The sequence below is a fragment of the Bombus terrestris genome, chromosome 11 (genome assembly GCF_910591885.1).
Source record: "Bombus terrestris chromosome 11, iyBomTerr1.2, whole genome shotgun sequence".
NCBI classification, from domain to species: Eukaryota; Metazoa; Arthropoda; class Insecta; order Hymenoptera; family Apidae; genus Bombus; species Bombus terrestris.
In genome coordinates this window covers 12,294,861-12,314,359 of record NC_063279.1, presented here as the reverse complement: position 1 = coordinate 12,314,359, position 19,499 = coordinate 12,294,861, and the positions used below count along the sequence as shown (strand labels likewise).

General features: G+C 37.9%; 1 protein-coding gene across 3 annotated transcripts in view; it reads left to right on the top strand.

Moving 5' to 3' along the window:
• Window positions 1-19,499, top strand: part of LOC100643585 (dipeptidyl aminopeptidase-like protein 6) — a 116,308-nt gene that overhangs the window by 47,733 nt on the left and 49,076 nt on the right. The window lies entirely within an intron of this gene.

Genomic DNA, 19,499 nt, shown 5'->3' with positions numbered 1-19,499 from the left:
TTGTTTTATATACACACTGCTAGAATAAAGTTCTATCTCAGTACATAGTTATATTTCGAAATACTAATGTCTGAAATCTAAAATGTCATGAGAAGGACAGAATACCAGTTTTGGTAAAAGACAACTTGTCATTTATCATAGAAAAAGAGGTAAAAATTGTCGTGAAATTGCAAGATTATTAATGACGAAGAAGAGCATAGTTGCAGATGTTATTAAAAGATATAAAGAAGAAGACAGTATCGAATTTAAGAAACAAAAAGGGAAGTGAAAAGGAGGAAAGCAGAATAATACGAAGAGTTAAAGAAAATCCGCATTATAGTAATTGACCTCAGATATTTGTCATGAAACTAGGAAAAAAGTCAGTGCTGAAACAGTTCGCAGAATAATGAGACGCAATGCGTTTAATGGCCGACTAACAGGAAAACTGCACATAAACTAAATAAACAGGAAAAATAGATTGGCTTTCGCTAAAGAGTTCTTTAAAAGGCCTGAAAATTGGCGGAATGATGTTACATTCGCCGAGAGTAAATATTGCATTTTTGGTTCGGATAGAAAAAGCATAGCATGGCGTAGAGTAAATAAAGCTTTAAAACCCCAAAATTTAGAACCTACTTTAAAACACGGAGGAGATTCTGTGATTGTATGGGGATGTATTTCTAGTGTTAGTGTGGATGAACTGATGTTTATCGAAGTTATATTAGATAAGGATAGATACTAGAACTAATGTTTATCGAAGATATATTAGATAAGGATAGATACTTAGACCTTCTAAAAAACAATCTGCTAAAAAGTGCAAACAATATAGGAATACAAAGTACTTCCAAATTTTATTAGGACAACGATCCAAAATACAAGACGAGAATAATACATATATATTTGTTATACAATTGTCCTAATGTTTTACACTCGCCTCCGCAATCTTTGGACTTAAATTCGAATCATAGCGAATCTATGAGTTCAATTAGACCAAGAATCAGAAAAACACTAATAAATTCAAAAATTGAATTGTAAACGAGGATAAAAAAAGAATTATTTCTTCAGACTATTAAAAAGAATTTATTTTTATTATGCTGAAAATGTTATACGAGGTCATTAAACAAAACGGACATACGGCAAAATATTAATATCGCAATTTTTCATGAATTTTATATATAGAATATTTACATTTCATAAATTGTCGGAACATTAACGTGGCGTGAAAATGTGACTTTTTATTTAAAATGTATTATACAATTAAATGTTGCTATCAAAATGGAATTATTTATATATTTTCAATTTACGATAAATGTAAATGTTTGTAAAATAAACGATTTAATATCTAAATCATTCCCTCTTAAACACACCAGTAATTATAAAGATAGTACAGTGTCCGAATATTAATACGAGTAACTGATTTTATTGATACATCTTTTAATAAGTAATTTAAATATATAATTTTCTGATTTCATTCCAGAGGTAGTGTATGCTGCTTCTGATTATTTATTAATTCATCATAAATATGTATATTTCGTTCAAATTCAGCAACTGTTGCTATAAATCGACCGAATTACTTGGATATTTAATAATAAACGACGCTGTATTTAAAAAAAACATTCGATGCTTTCCAATCGACATTATAAATTGTTAAATTTGCATTCGTCATCGAAATTTTTCTTCCAGAATCTCTTTCTACAATTGTAAATTATTCTTCCTGTGATTATTCACATTCAGCATTCGATCGTGTAAAAGCAGAAGTTGCAAGATGGAGAAGTTCATTCTTGTGGGCGTTTTGCAAAGAAGTTGAACTCGATGCAACCATCCGATCTACCGGTTCGAGCGCGAGAAAGCACCTCGAACCGGCGGAATTCGAGGAAGTCGATCACGCGGCGACACGTTCGACAAGTTTCGTTGGAAGTTCTGGGATGCAGGTTCGTGATTGAGTCTCGAGCTCGACTAAATGCGACGAATTTCAATGCACCTCGATTCACCGTTGTAACGGGTTATTTACCCTGGAACCGAGGACTGAATAAGAGAAACAAAATAAGAATATATGCGTGGAGATTTGTTTCGAACGAGATTTGTTTTACGATTACGATAGAGCGCCATTTATTTCAACTGTAGCTGTTGGAACGAAATTTTACATAGTTAACTAAACTTTTATCGATTAAATCCTCTAATTTAAATTCACTTAATTTGAATGAAAAATGCGGAAACAAACGCGTGATGTATAGCAATATTTATTGCATTAACATACTTAATCATATTTTTGTATTTCGTTATAAAAATGATCATTTTATGGAACATCGCCAATATGATAAAAAAGAAAAAAAAATCATTGTTGAAATTCTACATTGGCAATCAAAATTCTTCTGAGCTTGGCCTTTGATTTTTTCTTATTGCATTCTTATATTTAACCACTGTGACGTAAAAGTACTGTAGTTGTAAGAATTTCACAGACACATTCAAGCGATAAGAATCTTTACTTCCTTTCGTTTATTATCATTTTCTCCTTCTACCTCTTCTTCTATATAATCTAAATTTTCTCTATGTCGTAATCGGTTGTCCCTTATTTTCCACTTTGTCTTTCCAGCTGAGGTTAGGCGACAACACTTTCAAAACGCTCTGAGGACTTTTAGAATAGAACATGAGTCAAAAATATTGATAGTTACTCGCTGCCAAGAATGTCACGGCTAAGCGACGAGATGTTCGAGCGTGTCGTTGAGCCGAGCAAATTTTTCACCGATTCTTTTCTCAATGGAGCTGGAAGGGATTCACATTGCGAGAGCGCGACACACGTGCCTCTATGTATAGCGCGATTCGCACGCCATTCGACTTTGACAGAGATAAATCGGCCGCGTATATTTAGCGGAACGCTCGATTTCTCGACGAGGAAAGCGGATGGGTCTCCCGTGGGCTCGCTGATGAATGCCAGATAGAAACCACCTCCTGTGTTTCTTTTATCTTCGACATATAGTCGATGTTTTATCTTCTAGTTCGCTTGGAACCTCTTTTTAGTCTTCATTTTCTTTCTACGAGGATGGAAAAAGCACGAAATTCGAATTCTTGATAGCCGAATGAGCATCGGCATCGTCCGCGAGCAATTAACCTTCTTTAGGATACCATAGTGATTCACATAAAATGTTGCTGTATTTAAATATTCGATTCTATTAAACTTTATAATATAGTATAATTGTATTTTATCGCGAATAAAGATTAGCGAACTTCATAATTTACTAAGGTTTCCAAGCGTTGCAATGAATTCACAGTTACGATTTCTCGGAATGCAGAACTTTAGAATAAGCGGAACATTTTTCGGGAAATAATTGGTCCAATTGGGTCGTAGATCGAATCCACTGAATCACCTAGTACACCATATAGAACGTCGTCTCTCGAAGAGCAGCGGCTATAATAGCCTTTATCATGCCACCACCTGCTGGCCAAAGATAGAACGCGACACAACGATTTGCATAAATACCTATGGAGCGCTCTTTCTTCTCGGTTAAAACTCACCAATTACTCGAGCGTTTCGCTATGGCCCCAGCTGGCCACTGTCGATTCCGTGCACCGTGACCATTAATCGAGCTTTGCGAGGAAAATCAGCAAACGCCAGCCAACTTCGTGTATTCCTCGATTTTAACGAATACACAGGACCCGTGGAGAATTTTGCAAAGTCGAGAAATGGTCGAATCGTGTAACTATTCAGTTGTAGGGGTTCATTTCGCCACGGTTAGAAACTCGCTCGAGAATCTCTTGACTTAATGACGAATAGAAATCTTGCAGCCACTCGAATCAGACTTCCAAATGTTTGCTGCTTAAAACCGAGTCCCACTATTCATGGAAATAGGGTTGAAGGATTTTTCCCGAAACCTTTTGACCCAGGGATCATTCTTCTTCGAGGCTAGCTTCTAAAAGCGTCATGATTCTCGCGATTCTGTTCAATGTTCCTCAGTGAATGAAGGAGATGATTACGAGGAACTTTCGAGTGGCTAGATTAATGGTTCCTCCAGGAGATATCGTCGTACTTCGGAGTAAAGTAAGATCCCGGATGCGATATTTTTCGCTCTTCTCTTCATGGATAACGCTGCCAGCATAAAAATATAATGGAACACGATAGGATAATTAAAGATGGAGAAGGTACAGAACGTGAAATATATACCTGGAAGTTTATCATTCATGATAAATTAATAGTTTATCGATGCATCAGTCGGTTAGATCATAAATATACAAACATTTACCACAAACTAACTATCATGGTGCTCGACATTCTCGTTATACCAGAGTGTAATAATGGGTAATTGATAACTATAATTTTAATCTACCGTGAAATTCCAATTAAAATTGATCAAGTTTATCGAACCGAAATATCTAACAATACAAATTTATATAAATATCCTTGCTCTGTTCATCTCAAATTCAGCAGCGACGTAATTGCACACGTTTAACGATCTACATTACATTTTTAACGAGCAGTTCCAAGAAAATTCCTGAGTATACAACAGTAAGTAACAACAAGCCGTGGAATAATCGTGAAAAGTGACGAGTTCCTTTTTTAACGAGTGAATCCCGGCCGACCATCGACTACCTTAGAAAAGAATCCCGCGTTTTCTCGATAACAGGAAGCGCAGACAAAGACGTCGGGAAAATAAAGGGAACGTTGAATCGAGGATTCGGAGAACGTGCTCCAAGGAGGTTGTCCTTGCAGTTAAAGCAAGCGAACAAAGGGGACATTTTTTTCCGTGCATTTGCAACTTGAAATTCGTTAATTGTGCGTGGTGGGCGAATAAAACGGGAAGTGAATGGATCGAAAAAAACCGTTGGTCTCGACTCTTCATCTGCGGTTTCTGGAAAAAAGAAGTACAAAGACTCCTGTCTGAACGTAATGAAATCTCGTTCCGTAGTTCGCCAGTTCGGTTGTTGAAAACTAGTCGGGTTGTTTAGGTGAATAGAACTTAGTGAATCTGACCGGTTGACCGAGGCGAAGTGGATTTTTCGAGAAGTTGGCGTGGACAGAGAGCATAGCTTTCCGGTATGATGAAACTTTTCTTTTAGAGAGTTTGAAAAGCTGAAGGCGAAGTGAAAACGCGCGATGAAGTGAGAAATGAAGTTTGAGGCAACAGAATTCAGTCACTGTTGTTTCTGTTTGGCCAAATGGTAATTGCCAAAGAGTATCAGCTCTTGTGCAAAGAGCCGTCGAATACAGCAAACTCAAAATGTAAATTCAGGATGCTAGAGGAATATCTGTATTTTGTTGGTGTCTTTTGGGAAAATTAGATGAACAAAGGTATTTACGATTATGGGGATTAAATTGGTAACAGAAACTGAAAAGCAAGGAAAAATTGAAAAAGAAAGAAATCCAGGTTGGTTGGTCACGAATTTTTCCTGGCAAACTTTCCGTCAGCAGGGATCGTGACAATGTTGCAAACCTCTTTCTACAAGTTGGAGATTGCAGAAAAGATTGAAATTTTGTTTCTTTGAAAGCAGATTCCTGGTCCCGAGGCGATATTTCTATTCGCCTGAGTTTAAACTCACGAGGGACAGTAAGAAACCAAAAACTAGGAAATATTGGATTGTTTGGAAACTTTGTAATGAAATTTAAAGGAAATTTGATGGTACTGTATTATTTTAGGATTAACGTGCCTTTGTTCGTTTTTCTGAAATACTTGTTTCTCTCAGAGGCGAATTTCTTGAAGTAGCTTCTGCAAGTTACCCGAGACCTGGAATCAACCGCAGTTCGTGGACTGTCTTTCTGAAATCTCGGAATAGATGTCCGACCGTGTATGATATTATTAGATGGCACGTGATGGCGAATGTGATCTCGGTTATTAATATCGGATCATAGAATCCGTTTAATCGCCACCGACGAAGGTAAACAACGCTCGAAACGCATCCGCATGCATAATTAATGCAGGTACCATCGATTGGATAGGATAGAATTATGTATGAGCTACTTTGCCTTTTGAGCCATTATGCAACGGTGTTCGAAAGAAGCAAGAGTTCTCTTTCTTTTTTTCCTTGTATATCGAAGAGAATTGGTGAATTCGTTAAAACGACTCCTGCGACGTTGCTGGTTTATTATTCGAAACGAAGGTAGATGTTCGCTTCATGGTAAAAAGCGCATCGGGGGGAAAATGGTAACACGGTTTATTACGGTATATAATATCGCGAATGAATCTACATCGCGTTATTGTATGCGAGATAATTTGATTTTGATCACGGAAGTTGATTCTTGTCTGGGAAATTTTGATACTGTTCAAATACGGACTGCCTACACGGTGCAGAGTCGATGGGTCGATGGTAAACCAGTCTGATTCGAAATCGAAGTAATCCGGCAGAAAGTATTCGTGGACTGGTGATATAGATAGATTTTGTCGAGTATTAATGTCGAATATACAACCAGTATCGATTGTCCAAACTAGTTAGTTACAGGATAACTGGCTAATCAAATTTTTCAAATAAATGAAACAAAAAAATTATGCTCTTGTTTCATACAATAATATACTATCGAAATTTATCTGTATTAAGTGTATGATGAATAACAACGATAAATATTTAGAAAATAGTTTGTTTTTATAACGAAGCAGAGACCATCTTGAGTTTTTAAATGGTATATATTGATAGTAGAAAGTTTGAAATTTCTTTCAAATTTGTTAAATTTGTTCGAAGTTCATACAGTAAATATTAATCTACTTACTCTCTACATTCCAAACCAAGCGAATTTATCCACTTTCTACACAACTGGAAAAATTTTCTAAAAATTTGCGCGTTTTCTCAGTCACAAAGCTTTAAGATTTAATTTCGCCATTTCAACAGCGCGATTTTCATCTCCACTCGTCCACAACGAGCATTCTTACCTCGTGAAGCGAGAAAGGAACGACAATGCCGCGCGAGGATAATTTCTTTTTCCTTTTTTCTCCTGTGGCCAACGACGAAGTTCCACGTTGTGTTATTAAACCGGATCAAACATTGCGAGCTTTGTCGATTCGAAAGCTTCTCGGTACCGTCTCGATAAGGAAACATGTATGTAAATCTCCGTGACTTCCTTGTTGCGCTAGCGCCCGTCGTGATTGGAAAACTCGACGGTGCATGCCGTCTGGTATAATGAAGTGCCATATCACTGGCAGGAAACGAACGGGCGCAAACAGATCGATGCATCGCGTCCTACGCGTCCATCGACATCCGTGGGTGCCACGTACGATTTATTTTTCAGTTCCACCAGAGCATCCTTGAGAAATTAATATGGAATAGTCTGGAACGACGTGATTTCCTTTCGCGTTGAAATTACTCCGTCTTTCAGGTGGATTACCTCGAACTATGTTAGATATGGAATGAAAAATCATTCATCTCTTTCGGAGTACAAAGGAATTGGTAGATTACTGTTTGCGTTTGAGCTAGGATTAATATTACTTGTTCTTATTCTTAGAATTCTGGGAATGCGCTGCTATTATGGTACTATAATACATTCTTCGTTCATTTTTCTTTTGGTTATATGTTTTTGAATTAAAACGTAAATTTGTCCTGTATTTATGTGTAAATACGTATAATATGTATAAAAATATATAACGTTATTGTATTTTTGTACATATCATGAATTATAATGTTGTTATATGCACAACAATAGGCAATAGTTGACGGGCGATCGATTCTTGGAAAATCTCGAGACAGGTATGCATCATGCGGATGACAAAAGGGCCTGTGCGCAAGATGAATCCACAGATCGTATCTGGCGCGCGAGTCGAGCACGGTCGAGCACGTGATTAATTGCTCGATTCTCTCGAAACGCTGACTAAAGGGCTGCGCGCCAATAGTAGACACGTCAGCCAATCGCATCTGGCCTACGGTATTAATAACAGGACGCGTGAAAAGATGCCTCCGAGGAGGCTGTCTTCCGGCTTTCCAGCAGCCTGTGATCCGTCAAACGGAACCGTGTCAGCGATATTTTCTATGATCGATGTGAATAGGAAGTTGGCACCGATTCCCATTAAGCTTCGTGAGAAATAACTGTTCAATCGGCAACCAGCATCGAGAGTTAAGGACGTACTTTCATTTGGGAAGAGGGATGGCGAAAATAATGAATTTACCTAATGACCGTTTATGCTGAAAGTCATCTAAAATGATGCCTCCACATGAAAATTTTCTCTCCACATGTACAAGGATTTGTTCCGTAGATGAATAGTTGAAAGTGGAATTTAATTGAAATTCGGCCATTTACACTCTGGACGATAATTGTGATCGAACAACGATAATAGGAGCTGCGATTGTACTATCGGTCATTTAATGTGGAAGATTTGAAGTGGATGTTCGTGATTGGTAATATTTCGAGTGCTAAGTAGTTTAATACTGGGATAGATGAATCCATTCAATGTTTCAAATGTTGATTGCTTCAAAATCCTTGATTACATATACTGAAATGCTGAGTTATTGGTTGACTATCGTTAATTAATTTCAAACACGAACATTCCAATAATTCAATACCTTTGGTTTGAAATTAATTTGTCATTTGTGTAAAACAAGTAGTTATTAATTAAAAGTTTATAGTCATCTTCTACCATGTAGTTTCTGTAGTTGCCGTTGAATTATTAAATGGTAAATGTGCAAAATATAAAAGTGGATTCATGAAAATCCTATCGAATAAATCGAGTTGGATAGGCTGTTCTAATCGATCCTAACGCCAGGCTTATTCCGCACGAGATAATAGCGTGGCGATGAAGGGAAGCGGGTAGTAAGGGCTACCCTCGTCGATGTAATTCGTTGATGGCTCACCTCGCTTAAAATCCTACGGGAATTTCAGATAGATGCGGTTGAGTAAATGGCCGGGCATGTAACGAGGTCTGGTCAGTACAGACAGATTCTACTTCCGCCTAACACAGTCTCTGCTCTCGAATATTTCTACAGCAGCTACCGTTTTATCCAAATGATTATTCCTTTGGATTAATTAATAATAGCGAACAATCTAATTTTCTAAACTTCAAATTTTTAAATATTCCATTTTTCAAACACGCAAATCTTCGAATTTTCAAACATTTAAATCTTCGATATTAGATTATTATGACACATTATAATATTGACATTTTTCAATTTTCACGTTTTCTTATTTATAAATTTAGAAATTTTTAATTCCTAAAACGCAAAGCTCCGAATTTTAATAAAAAGTTTTAAAGCTTCAAATGATCAAATTTCCAATTCCCCGATCCTTGCACTTCTATATATCAAGAGTTTCTATCACGGTGTTCTCGGACTACCGAGAAATTTTCCCTACGTCGCATAACCGTAAGCAAAGGGAATATCGTAAAACGAACTGTTACAGATTCAAAGAACTCTAATTTGGAATAAAGTATTTGTTACAGCAGACGTCAATAGATAAATTATGCAACGTTCAATTTAGCTGGTCGCGCGAAATCCGCGAAACAGGTACTCGGTTATCGTGTTAACTTATTACGCGACCTATTTCGGATTTCTGAACGACGACGCGGAAGCCGCTGACAAGCGGAAGCGGAGAAAGGGGCGGTTGCTCGTGCTCGACTTCGACCATAATAGAGAAACTTTCAGTGCCGGCGAGAGAGTAACGTTCCGTTAATTTTTTTCTCTCTGTCCCTGTTTCTCCTCCGGTCGCCGAATTTCAACGGCGGTAACCGGTGCCAAGTCGCTGGTTGCAGAACGAACGGCCCGCAGCGATGTCGGTGAAATAAAAAAGGATTTTCCAGTTGGCAACGAATACCGTGGTCGCCAGCGTGGTGCGGGGGAAAGAAACAAATACTTTCCTAGATAAAAAGCTGACGGAATGAAAGCAACTGAAAATCTCTATTATCACGAGTAGACCGACGTGACTATGAAAAGGATCTACCCTTGCGTTCCTTTCAACGACTCGTTCATTCGAGTAGGATGAACAGAAATTTTCATGAGAATTTCACGCGTGAATACTTTAGAATTAGGGATTTGTAAGTATCCTAGTTCGAGATGATCCATCTTTGCGGGAGAACTCGTTTAATTTTTGAAGGTAAATTACTGGTACGAAGGATTATTCGTCGCTAATTCTTAATTGTACCTTAATTTTAGTCGTTTTCTACTACATCATTCTTGGTCTCTTTAAGTTTCGTGCAACAGAGATAAATTGTCATTTGTCGATTCATTAATATCGTTAATTAACACACTATTATAGATTATTCTAGATTATAATTTTCATAGAAGAAAATTCCCTCCTATAACATAATTTCTCAAATAGATTTACTGTTAGTTTCTCATATAAATTAAAACGTGTATTCATTAATGTGATTCATTTCGTGTAGCTAACGAGCTTGCATATATCAGAAACACTGGTGAAAAACTCCTCAATCTCCGCATCAAGCGACAACTATACTCGATTCATCGCTGCTGTTACATGCACCACACGGTTATTCCACGGTTCTTTTCGCCTCGTGAGCAAAAGAACTTTCCCAGAACCCCTAAGTTAGGAAGAAAAGGGGGAAAAGAAAAAAAGAAAGAAGAGGGGTGAGCTTAATTAAAGTTTCCATAGTCGACTGAAATTTACGCGAGGGCAATCGTCGAATTCTTCTAGCGAGAGGATCGAAAATTCAGGAAGGGACGCGTTTCCGCGAATCATCGAGGACGTTCCCTGGCAAATTCCACTGGGCGGACACTGAATAATGGAAAACCGCTGGAATCGCGTATCTAGCACGGTTTTTTCGACGATGCAACTCCGCGTGTATCGCCGTTCTTTTTCAGTTCTCTTCGTGTAGCCGGTAAAAACAGAGCGACGTGATTCCACGTGAAAGCATGTGTTCCACTCGACTACCATCCCCTTGCCCCGACACAGTCCCCTTTGTTCTCTGTCTTTCTCTATCCACCACTTATTCACGGGACATACTCGATTCGTGGTGGCATAAGCGCCTGCTCGAGCGCCATACTCCTCTCGACAACAATTTCTCTTTTTAGCGCTTTTGATGAGCGTGCATGCGACTACTGGACAATACCTACGTCGATTTCACGCGATGGACGCGCCAGGAAGCGAACAGAAAGCAGCGTATTTCTTGAAATCGAGTTTAATAAATTGATTTCTAATGATTATTAGCAACAACGGATTACCTGATTCTGAATTTCCCGAGATATAACGACTTCTGTGGAAAATATAAGTTAAAACTGTTCCTTGAAACTTGTACTTTTTCGTGCAGTTACTTTGTAAAACATTAAAGATAGGTAATATACTAAATGAAGTTGCGAAAAAGGAAAAAATTCATTCGAACTTCTTTCCTCACGGTTAATTTTCCCTTTTTGCCGCTCTTCTGTGCGCGACTAAATTAAAACCTGCAGAGTAACTTGAAATAAACCAGGATTGCGGACCGAGTCTGTTGGCTCTTAAAATTCCCGATTAAAATTTTCGTGAGGTATCGCGTTCAGAATTCTCTCACGCAAATTTATGCATTACACCGCCGGTTTAGATATTCCGTCGCTCTATTGCAATTCTTCTGGTCGTGGACGAAGATCGTTTCAGAGTCGTTCTCCGAGTTATTAAATGCGCGAGAGATCGCAAAGAAGAAAAATATTCAGATTTTAAATTCGATTGTATTTTCATTTTAAACGATTCGTTCAGAATGGTTCCACATATCTTTTCATTGTCGTTAGGTCTCTATATTTGACAATAATTGAAAAATGTAGTTGAAACAGAATAGATATTTTAAGAAAGTCTACTTGTAGGTGCGAGTTAATGTCAACGAGTATTTACCTAAAAAATTTTGTTATGAATTTTTAAGAAATTGATCTAACAGCTGACAGTTTATTATATGTAATATATTACATACGATACCTATATATTATAGCGATATATGTTTTATTCATTTCATAATTATGTTTAGAATATTTGTTTAATTATCATATTCATACAATTTATTGCTTTGTATATTTACGTCCTTAATTTGTTTACCTGTTTGTTTGTTCGTTCATATTTTCACATTGAATTAATGAACACATAATTTAGTTCCGTATTAAATCACGACAGGTGTCCATTGAAGAGTTTTCGTCTCAAATTCGACACACAGAGATAAATTAGAGAAAAGACAAGGGAAAGCAAAATCAAACGATATTAGGTGTTAAATAATGGAACGCAGGCAAATGTACGATTGAATGCTGATGCATTTAATTTATACCTGCCATAACTTCCGTTTGGCGCACCTTACGTTTTGATCTCTGGTTAAAATTCGATGCACGAACTCGTAGTTACGCGCAGCAGCTAATTAAATCCGGAAATATGCGAGATAAAGGAAGCTTGACTCGTGTTCCTTCCTAATTGTCCTACTTTTCGCAATTAACGATCTGTGCTCGTTTACTCCTTGACTTTACGTGCGTAGTTACACGAGACTAATCGTAAAACCATGGAAAATATCATATGTGGTATTATCATTCACTTCATTTTATACAATTTCACTTTCTACTGTAACGTTACTGATTTTAAGTTCGAATAGTTCGAAAAGTTTTAAATTAACTAATTAACTAAGACGACTGACTATAATTTTCTCTTTCTTCTTATAAGCAAGCAAGATTCTAATTGTAGAAAGTTAAATCTGAACTTACGATTATTATGTATAAAGTTGCACCCAACCGGGGCTCAACGTTATGTATTATTTTATAGCAAAATTATGACAATATTTATAATGTGTACAATATCTCAAGATTCCGCAGTAGGAAAAATGTCTTTCACTCAACTGTTCAACGAAATTTATGTGAGAAGGCAAAACGTTTGGCAGAAAGTCGTGGATCGTTTTCCCCGCTGTTCTTGGAAACCTCGATTATTAAAGCTTCCTGCAAACCACTGACCTGGAAAATCTGTTTTTCCTCCCGCTGAAGACCCAGGCCACAGCTTTGCTTTATTGCGTGTCCTGCTTCCAAGTCCTACGAGCGTGTGACCAAGTGCAAACTTGTTTTCCTGTTTCATTCCCACGGGAGCCTAACGAGTTTCTAAAGCTTAATTCGTAAGATTTTACCTGGCTTATCTTTGGATTATTGTACTAGTTCATTTTCCTATTTGGCTTATCCCTAAACTTTATTGTTCTCTTAAAAATTAAAATTTACTAAGAGAGAAGTTACGTATATTTTGTTTGATAATTATAAATTATGTCAACTTTAACAAAATTAATTAAAACAAAATTAAACCTTCCTATAGTTTTTATACGAAACTTTTATCGCTGTATTCTTCACATATATCCCTATTCCTGACGAAACTTTAGAGCTGCAACCTCATCAGGCTTAGCCTATAAAACTTAATAACATGGAACACAGATAAGTAATACGATTACATTTATAGGATCGCGATTTCTTCAGAGTCAACCTATAAAGCTTAATAGTGCACAATGTGCATACTAAGGCAATGTCGAAGGAAGGTATTTCTTCCAAATGATAAAATTCTTCGTTTCCTTTATCCAAGAAAATATATCTTATCTCTGATAATACATTTTTTTCTTATGCGTCATTTAAAGTTGGTAATACATCGGTCCTGAAGAATCGTGTTCGAGCATCGGTTCCAGACACGTCCTCCTATCCGAGACATCGATCCCCGTATAGCGTAAGTAACTCGATATATCGAGTGGCTGCCTCTTCTTTTTCCCCATTCAACGGGACAAGTTGGAATATCGTAACGTCGAGACGATATTCGACGATACGGGAAAGTCTCATGGAACAGGGCTACGATATAAGCGACATACTGCGAGCGAACGAATCGAAATTCTGGATGGAGGATTACATGCTTCCGCCGCGACACGCTGCTTCCGTCGTTCATCCTTCATCTTCTTTCGATTTTCTTCTCTTCCTACTTTTCCACTTTCTCTCTCTGTCTCTTTTTCTCACTGTTATGTTACACTGCTTAACGTCGAGGGACTCAGAGTTTTTCCTTTTTTTTTTTTATTTCATAAAAATAAAACTCGGAGTGTTCCATTAAATTGTTTCAAAGCTGAATAGGTCAATTTAAGAATACATCGTTATAAAATAGTAAATGCTATTGGAAACGATTTTTGGAGCACAGTCATGTGGACTTCGCAATTTTGAGAATCTTATATTATTCGGTAACAGCAATGTCGTAGGTATTTTATAGTTTGGAAATTCTCGTTATGGAAGTCTGCTAATCGAGGCATCGTCGAAGTCGAGTTTTCCTGCTCAGGAATTTCCAATATCAAAGCCTGCAGTTTCCGAGTCCTGAATGTCTAATTTTACGAATCGGTACGAATGGCCAAACTATTGTCTCAAACTTTCCAGAATCGCATCCAGTTTAGCGTCCCTTACCCGTCTCATGTTTCATCATCTTTTGCAAGAAGAAATTCTCTTTTCCATCTAAGATACCATAAACGCAGGAGAATCGAAGGGAGAGGGGGCAGGTTGAAAAACAAGCCGACTGAAGCTAAACGTTTCCAGGCAGCGCAATAATTATCGTCGTTTTGTTCGCGCTGGCGCACACACGTAACTACTCGCGCACAAAAAAGGTAGAAAATTAGACGAGAAGGAAGGAAGAAAAAGTAGGGTCGAGGTTCTAAGTGGCATCTCATGAAAAAATCCTTCGACGGAAGTCAATTGTCCCGTGCCACGCTCGGAAAAAACAAGATATGCAAAAAAGTGCGGGAGTGGGAATGAGTGTGAACGCAAAAGTGGAGCACGTGTGCACAGCAGAAGTTCCGCTCGCTGAATGCTGGAGTGCGCGACGACACGAAGTGGTCCTCCCGTTGGTCCCACTCTTTTACATTTCACAAGCCGCAGAAATAAAAAAAGAAAGAAAAAAGTAAACCAAAGGGGAAAAGAGGAACAGTATAAAATAGAGGACGAAGGAAGGATGGAATTGTGATATTTGTAAGGCACGAGATCCTTTGTTTTAACTGCGTTTAACGAGTACACACGTCAAACAAAAGCTTTATTTCGGTGCGTTTGACGTGTATACTCGTCGTCCTCTGCATTTATTTACGTACTCCACGACCTAACCCCATGAGAGATCTCTATAATTAAATTTCGCAGTTAATTAGTTAAAAAACGACGTACGTTGATTAAGAGCAATTTGAGAGCTGTTTAAATTGTGAGATTTATGAGGTGTAAAATCCTTGAAGAAATTTGCGTTTTGAAGAACGATAAATGCTGTTTAGAGGAAATTATGGGTTCTTGATCTTCTCTGGTAGATAATATTCTCTGAAATGGGAAAGCTTCTTCGGCCTTGCGGTGGCTGTTTGAGAATAATTTCGAAGATACGATCCTGTCGGAGAGAGAGTTTGAACATCTGCGATGGTAGTTTGGATGTGCAGGATGGTGCAGGGCGGTGAAGACGTTGTGTTATTGACACGACGAACTCGGAACTAAAGTGCTGGATAGTGTAGAGATTTTTCTAAGAACTTCGTGAAGTTTACTTATACTTAATACTTATAAACGGAGACGTACGTGTCACGAAAATCCAACCAGCTTCGCAACGGAGAACGAAATCTAACAACCTGACACCGACAGTTCCAAAAGAAGGACGATAACGAGGTTAATAAGGCAGAAGGGCAACGAGGAGAAAAATTAACGATGTTGTAAGAAACTTTGCTCGTTTGTTGAGAACGTTGTTCCTTCCGCCATCTAGCCGATGTGTCGAACATTCGTAGAGACAGACGAAGAAAGAATTGCTTGGCAGTGAGCCATTTCAGCCGCGGAAATCGAAGCGATACCGTGGCACGGTGCATTCGTGCTGTTTTCGCGCGTGAGCGAAAGCAAACATCGCGAACACACTGGGACCAAGTCTCCGGAGGAATTCGCGTTCTCGATGAAAGATAGGTCAGCCGTGGGAAGGAATTGACGAAATATTGCGTGCATCGGTGGCTCTTCGCGCGAACCCTCTTCGACAAAGAGAAAGGGGTCGAAGTTTTCAAGCGAACGAATATTCCCAAGGCTGGACTAGTTTTCGGCGTGGAAAGCAAAGCGTTTAACTTTGAAAGTGGATACGTCGGAGATCAAAGAGCTTGTTGCTGTTCATAAAGCGTATCTGTGGCTTTCGATTTTTGATGTTTATGCACATGTAATATCGTGGGTGGCTTCTTTTTGGCTGAAATGATTTTTTATGAGTTTGAAGAGTTTCGAAATAACTATAAAATGATTCAAATTTTTATTTTAAATGGAAAATATTCGAGGAAACGAAGTATTTTTGAATACCGAAAGAAAACCTTCCTCGCGTTCTTATTTTCTAGATGGTGTTGCTGGCGTTGCAAATTCAGGTGAATTGGCTGGCAGCAAGATGGCCGGCGGAAATGAAGTTTTATGTCCCGATAAAACACAATGGCCCTTAAAATATGAAGAAGCCGCTCGTCTAATAAAGATATATATATATATATATATATATATATATCGATGGAAAAATAAGAGTAATGCTACTACCGAACGCAAAACAGATAGCGATAAGATTGTTTAGCTAGCGGCGTTGGTTGTTGGCGAGCTCCATTAAAATAGCCACCTGAAGCACGATCGCAATTTTACTCTAGCCTTACGTAGCTACATTTTGCTCTGTCCTGTTCGATAATTGAATTCCCCTGTATTTGTTTTATTAAACGTTGGAACGTGCTATAGCATACGGCGAGAGGGTGAAAAGAATTAAAAAAAGAGAAAGAGACGAAGGCGAGAATAAAAGGAGGGAGTAAAAAAATTGCAAAAGCCGAAATGCAGTCGCCAAATATATCGAAACCATAAAAAAGAATGGTCTATATGGAACAACTATCGTTCCATACATTTTTGTCCCAAATAGAATTAAAACAGGAAAGAAAACACAGGCGAAGTTAGAGGGAAAAGGAATTTGTAGACAGCACTTTCTGGGTAGAATTACTGCCGCTCTCGCACGTGTATCGTTTTCCGAGTATCACTCTCTCGTCGATAGAATACAATTTCGCGATGGCTCAACGATTTCTGTAAAAAACAGGTTTATTTTATTGATAGATTCCATTGCAGATGCTCTGTTTACCGTAACCATCTTTTCATCGTATTTTTTCCGGAAATTACTATCAGGGGTTATTTGTGGAGATCATACATCTCTTGAAACGCTCGTTTCAAACAATGATATCGGTAATAATTCGCTAGTCATACTATGCTGAATTTATCATATGAGAATCTCACGAGAAAAATATGATACGTTCATTTTTCTCAATTTTCTGGCCTTTATGTTATTTGGACATAAAGATAGGTATTTTGATATGAAATGGCTGAAGATTGAACGAACAGCTGATTCGAAATTACTGCTTGAACAATTTTTGCGATAAAATTCCATGAAAAGTTGTAAAAAAAAAAAGATATTACAGCGCAGGGTATAGACATCTAGTCGAAAACTTTACTCTTAAACGAACGTGTGATAAAGTGGAAGTTGATTCGCGAATGGAGGAAGCATCGATAATCTCGTCGCGTATTATATCGGATGCGATCACGCTTCCCGTAGCCGGTGGCGATGGTAATTGTCGTCGTGACGGTAATTAATTTAGTCCAGTGGAAACCGAATGATACGGAGAACGAGCAAAAATTTTATCGTTCCGAAAAACATTTCACGGTTCGCCGTCGACTGTTCTTCCGGAACGCTGGACTGTGGCTCGTTAATAGTGTTCAGCCGAATCATACGTACTCTTTTTTCGAGATTGACTTCGAAACTTGATTAACGTGATCATGATAGTACTCAGAAACTTCCAAAATATCGTATTGACAAATGTTCGAATACTTTTGTGAACCACTGAAATTTGCTTATAGAATGCTTATATATGACATCTTATATATATGATAATTTGAATATAATAAGCATGTAGTACTAATATTATTTCACAGACATGATTGAAAACTTCAGTGTCCCCCATCAAACCCTTTATAACAAATAACTTCTAATAGTAAAATTCTTGTGTCAAAGAGCGCTGCTGTTTTATCCCTTAACCGTCACTTGCCCAATCAATGGTTCCACCGCAGCACGAATAAAATTCCACCCTTCTCTCTCGGGCCATATTCATGAAACAAACTCGAACGAGGTGACAAACAATGGAAGGCCAACGAACTATCCGAAAACTGTTCCGAATTCGTCGAATTGACGTCTCCATGGCACGTTAGAACTTCTCGTTTCCGATTATAAATTAATCTCACGAGAGCATTCGGACAAATTGTGCATCAAAGGCAGACATCAATCGTCTTCGACGGAAATAGAAAGTCGCTCGGGTTCGCTCGGTACGCGTTTCACGTTCTGCGGAAGTTGCAAACATCAAGGATATTTCCTTGGAATATCCTCGAATTTAAATCCAAGTATCCCAGTTGTGGATGATCATCCGAGCCTGGTGTGACTTTGGATATAACTGAATACTATACATACATCGTGAAAGTGTTAAAGAACAATTAACAGAGGTAAACATTATATGCAGTAGAGTGAAATTAACTTGCATTGTGCTTGAATACGTTAGTGATAAACGAAGAAGAACAAAATTAGAAAGACGAAGTTTCATTTACGACACGTGTATTAGGTCATCCCATCAGTTCGTGCCGATTTTTGTGTATACATTTCATGTGTCGATTTATAAACATACGGCGATAAGGGACCAATGCACTTGAAAAATGGGAAGAAATTGTACAACGAGAGGGCGATTACATTTTTTCATGAAACTGAAAGGTATGTAAACAATCTTAACATATATAACCGCTCGAAAAACGGAACGAACTTATGGGATGACCTAATATATTGTGATTTATTAATATGTTGAAATCTTCTTGAATAGTGATTTTTATATCAGGCAAACGAAAAAGAATACGACTAGAAAAATGGAATCTTACCAAGTTTCTGGAATATAGATATATTTCTTATATAACGTCTTTATATCATGATCTAAAAATATCGAGGTCCTTCTCAATTTTTGTAACCAGAATTTATCGGATAAGTAATCGTTTCAACCCATTCAACTACGTCACAGTGTTGAAATCGAGACGAGAGAAGGATGAAATTTCCGGGAAATTCGAAGTGAATTGAAACGAATCGCAACAGGGGAGACGAAGCACCCAGGAACACCAATGAAAGCTTCAATTTTCTCAAGTGTTCGCCGCAGAAACTGTAAAGACAATGAGAATACACCTTCCTGTTATAAACGAACGGAAATACAATCGGGAGTGTTTCTACTGTCAGTAACTGAGATCACAATAAATATAATCTAATGTTAGCGACGCTTACAGAATAAATTTATCTTTGTTTCTCAAAAGCCTGGGAATCCTTTTTACGTGCTGTAACTGGCTTTGTTGCGTCCTGAAATTCCTTGTCTTCCGTGTTTAGCACGGCCAGTATTTGAATACCTCTCTTTATCCTTTCTGTTCCAACAATTTCTTCCTTCGAACTATAGAAATATTTTCGAAAAATTCTTTGCTCCGAACCTGGAATCAGTCATTGAATTTTTACGAGAGAACGTACATCGCTTGGGAATCCGCGGAATTCGGTTGTGCTTCGTCGCTCGAAACAAGCTTTCTTTCGAATCGCTGCATTTTCGTTTGTCTTTTTTAGATCTAGATCGGTGTTCCACATTCCCGAATTAAAT